General features: G+C 45.8%; 1 pseudogene; it reads right to left on the minus strand.

Annotated features, from left to right (window-relative positions):
* Positions 1-296: 296 nt before the first annotated feature.
* LOC119876156 lies at positions 297-2,031 on the minus strand (annotated as a pseudogene).
* Positions 2,032-5,062: the final 3,031 nt, after the last annotated feature.

The raw sequence follows: 5,062 nt of genomic DNA on the forward strand, positions 1-5,062 counted from the left end.
CCCACTCAGGGCTCCATCCTACAACCAGAGATCAGGATCCAAGCCATAACCAGGAGTCTGATGCTCAACCCAAGGAGCCACCCAGGCACCCCTTACTTATTGAGTGTTAAGTAGGCTCCACAGCCAGCATGGAGCCCAACATGGGCCTGAGCCCGTGGCCCTGAGAGCAAGGCCCCGAGACTAAGACCTGAGCTGAGACCGACAGTCTGCCATCTAACCCCCTGACCCACCAGGTGCCCCATATTATTGCTTTTTCTTAAAAAAAAAAAAAAAAAAAAAAAAAAAAAAAAAAAAAATCACCCTGGAATGCTGTTCAGGAAGATGCAGTTTGCCAGCAGGACGGTAGGGGGCCCCACAGACCCGTTCTGCTATTCTCCAGAGCAGTGATTTTCCGCTATAGCAAAAGCGGGTGCCGTGTCTGGGGTAAGCTTCCCGCTGTGGTGCAGGTGCACCTGTGACTTCAGGGAACACTCAGGAAACCACAATGTCACCAGTTTCCTTATGGAAAGTTATAAGGACTTCAAAGCAAATTTAAATTTTATTCCACTAAAAAGTCAACTCAAGCCACACATTACTTTTTCTCCGTGGTTTTCAAAACTGTGCTATGAAATCAATTAAGCAAAAAACTAATTCCTGGAGCTAACTACTTAAAGGCAATGATGACAGTAATTTCAAAGATAATATATACAAGTCAAATTTCCAGTAGTTTCCATAATTCCACATTACATCACATTACCTCAAAGTATACATGGACATGGTTAAAAGAAAAACAACACATAGTTAAAAGGATTTTTTAAAAATCAATTCCTCCCCCCCCCCCTTTTGTATCTTTCCTCTTTTCAGAAACAGTTAACAATTATCTGGTTTTAGTTCTTCTGGATGTTACCACCATAAGCTTCTAAATTTTTTTTTTTTAAGATTTTATTTATTTATTCATGAGAGACAGAGAGAGAGAGAGAGAGAGAGACACACAGGCAGAGGGAGAAGCAGGCTCCATGTACCGGGAGCCCGACGTGGGACTCGATCCCGGGTCTCCGGGATCAGGCCCTGGGCCCAAGGCAGGCGCTAAACTGCTGGGCCACCCGGGCTGCCCTGACAGATACGTTCTTGACATTGAAGCCCACATTGTCCCCAGGAAGAGCCTCACTCAAAGCTTCATGGCGCATTTCACCAGACTTTACTTCAGTTGTAACATTGATCAGAGCAAAGGCGACCACCATGCCAGGCTTACGAACACCAGACTCCCCTCGGCCCACAGGGATGGTACCAATACCACCAATTTTGGAGACATCCTGGAGGGGCAGATGCAAGGGCTCATCAGCTGGACGAGCCGGGGCAGGGTGCAACCCCGAGCTCCGAGCAGCGTGCTTCCACGGGCACTCCCTTCGTCACGGGGGACTCTCATCCCTTGAACCAAGGCGGGTTAGCACTTGGCTCCAGCACGTTGCCAGCATTCCAACCAGGGATCGGCACACATGCTACCGTGTCGGGGCTGTAGCCAATTTCCTTAATGTAGGTGCTGACTTCCTTGACGACTTCCTCGCATCTCTCTAGGCTGCAGGGTGGCTCCGTGGAATCCGTGTTGTTAACACCAACAGTTAGTTGTTTTACACCCAGTGTGTAAGCCAGAAGGGCACGCTCACGGGTCTGCCCATTCTTGGAGACACCTGCTTCAAATTCGCCAACACCAGCAGCCACAATCAGGACGGCACAGTCAGCCTGAGATGTGCCTGGAACCATGTCTTTGATAAAGTCTCTGTGTCCTGGGACATCAGTGATGGTCACATAATACTTGCTGGTCTCGAATTTCCACAGGGAGATACCAGTGGTGATACCACGTTCACGTTCAGCTTTCAGTTCATCCAAGACCCAGGCGTACTTGAAGGAGCCTTTTCCCATCTCAGCAGCCTCCTCCCCAAATTTTTCGATCCCACCGCATTGGTAGATGAGATGGCCAGTAGTGCTCGACTTGCCCGAATCTTCGTGTCCAATGATGACGTTGTTGTTGGTGCGAGTCTTTTCCTTTCCCATTTTGGTTTAGGTTTAGCGGTGGTTTTCATGACACCTGTGTTCTGGCAGCAAACCCGTTGCGAAAAAGTCAGTTTCTATTTTTTTAGTCTTTTTTTTTTTTTTTTTAAAGATGTATTTATTTATTTGAGAGCAAGAGAGTGAGTGAGGGTGAGAGAGAGCACCAGAGGGGAGGGGCAGGGGGAGAGGGAGAAGCAGGCTTTCCATCAAGCAGGGAGCCCAATGCAGGGCTCTTTTCTGAGACTCTGGGATCATGATCTGAGCCTAAAGGCAGACGCTTAACCAACTGAGCCACCCAGGTGCTCCTATTTTTTGATTCTTCAAGAAGTATCATCTACTAACTTCTAACAATGAGATTAGGATTTTGTCCATTTATAGTAAATCTCGCCTTTCCTCTCCTTCTGTTCCCAATTTTGCCCATAGCCAAATTACTGCTTCAAATTATTTTAATTGGTTAGATTCATAACTCTTAATAATATACTTTAACTCCAGGGCACATGGGTGGCCCAGTGGTTGAGCACTTGCCTTTGGCTCCGGTCATGACCCCAGGGTCCCGTGATCCAGTCCCATATCTGGCTCCCTGCAGAGAGCCTGCTTCTCCCTCTGCCTCTCTCTCTCTCTCTCTCTCTCTCTGTGTCTTTCATGAATAAATAAATAAAATCTTTAAAAATGTATATACACTTTAACTCCTAGTTTTTACTCCATCCATTTCACACACAAACCCCCGACTCTGCACAAACGAATGAGGATATTACCATCCCTGCTGGGCCCTCCACCTCCTCTCCCTCCTTCACCTTCTAGCCTCTGCCACGTGAGCCTTTGCTTTCACACGATCAAAGCTGACAACATTTTCATTCTGTCCTTTGACCATCAAGCTGTCCTTGTTGGGTAGGGCCTAACATGGACAATCAGCAAACTGATTATATTAATATAACTACGTGAATATATTATTTACATAAAAGCCATGATTATGTTTCCCTCTCCATAGGTGTAATGTCTATTCCCTCACGCTGCCAGGAGTGAATATGTCTAATATGAAGGTATCAAAATTCTTCTGTCTCATATTCTTTCAACTGCTCAAAATTCTACCATAGTTTGCTTCATATTTGGATTATCAATTTCTTGCATAGATTTCCCCCTTGGACTTCTAACTTCCTTTTTTAAAAAAGACTTTACTTAGGGGCACCTGGGTGGCTCTGTCAGTTGGGCATCTGCCTTCAGCTCAGGTCATGATCCTGAGGTCCTGGGATGGAGCCCTGCATCAGGCTCCCTGCTCAGTGGAGAGCCTGTTTCTCAGGTCCCTTTGCTCATGCTCTCTCTCTGTCAAATAAAGAAGTAAAATCTTTTTTAAAAAATAAATATTTTATTTATTTATTCATGAGAGACACAGAGAGAGGCAGAGATATAGGCAGAGGGAAAAGCAGGCTCCCTGTAAGGATCCTGATGTGGGACTTGAACCCAGGACCCGAGCCAAAGGTAGATGCTCAACCACTGAGCCACCCAGGCGTCCCCTAACTTCCTTTCTTAATGAAGAAGAAACAGGACTTTGCCTCCAGTTTCCTCCCCTCACCCTTTTTCTCCAGTTTCTTACTTATTTTATATATTGCCTAGAATCCCATTTGTTGTTCCCTTTTTTTTTTTTAAGATTTATTTATTTATTTGAGAGACAGAGTGAGAGCTTTCGGGGAGAGGCAGAAAGAGAGGAGAGAATTTCAAGCAGACTCTGCGCTGAGTGCAGAGCTCCAGGCGGGGCTTGATCCCATGACCCAGAGATCATTACCCAGGTGGAAATCAGGAGCTGGCCGCGGAACCAACCCCGCTGCCCTGGAGCTCCCAATCTGTTGTTGTCCGTGGTGCTCTTCTCACGCCCAAACACTGATCGTTTGCAGAGCTCTCAACCTGGCTTGATTCCTCCATGGCTTGTATCTCACATCTTTTTTTCTCTTCCTTGGGGCTTTTCCTTTTTTACTGGAGCACATCCTCAAGCAAACTCATTTGAAAGGGTATGTGGCAAGTGAAGTTTATCTGCTTTAATTTTTTTTAAACATTTTATTTATTTATTTATTCATGAGAGACACAGAGACAGAGGCAGAGACAGAGGCAGAGGGAGAAACAGGCTCCATGCAGGGAGCCCAATGTGGGACTCGATCCCGGATTCCGGGATCAGGACCCGAGCCAAAGGCAGACGCTCAACCTCTGAGCTATCCAGGCGTCCCTGCTTTAATTTTCTTTAAAGATTTTATTTTTTTAAAGTAATCTCTACACCCAGCTTGGGGCTTGAACTCACAACCCCAAGATCAAGAATCTCATGCTCCACTGGCTGGGCCAGCTGGGCACCCTAAAAGTCTTGCCTTTCGGCATTGTCTCTTCAGCCTCTTTCCCAGTTTCCCCTTCTTAGTGGAGACTCCAGTCCAAACCCACCCTGGGCCTTTGTCAGGCAGAGAAGATCCACTGTGGCGGGAATCCTCCTGCACATTTCCTGTACTTTGCTCCCCCTGTGTACGCATTCAGGTCCTCTTTCCAGGTCTCACATTAGTTGCAATCTCTTAACTGCTGATGCCCAAGCCATCCCTCATTGCCTTTGTGACTATGGATTTAGACCCTTTTACATTCCTTGTCACTTCAGGAGGATCTTGGGAAGGAAGGAAATCTATATGTTCAGATCACTTCTTGAATCAGAACCTGTTTCATATACATTTGTTTTCCCTTGCCTTTTTGTTTGTGTTTATAAATACCAGAGCTGCATTTAACTCTATTTTGCTAAAAAAAGAGCCCCCCAAAACAAAAAACAAACAATCCGGAAACTACTGCCATGTGTTTGTGGAACATTTTTGCAAACTTCAGTAGGTCCTTTGGATGCTTAGGAATTACTGATGGTTAAGGCTAAAAAAAGAAACACACAAGGAATGTATGACTCCTGCAAGTTAAAGGATACAGCCCTGATTAGTTCTCAGATCAAGCGGCTAGGAATCCACAAGCTTCCTGAAATCGTACTTTATATAGAAAAATCACTGGTCTGGTTCCTGATAAGTTT

This window comes from Canis lupus, chromosome 3, assembly GCF_011100685.1.
Source record: "Canis lupus familiaris isolate Mischka breed German Shepherd chromosome 3, alternate assembly UU_Cfam_GSD_1.0, whole genome shotgun sequence".
Taxonomy (NCBI): Eukaryota; Metazoa; Chordata; class Mammalia; order Carnivora; family Canidae; genus Canis; species Canis lupus.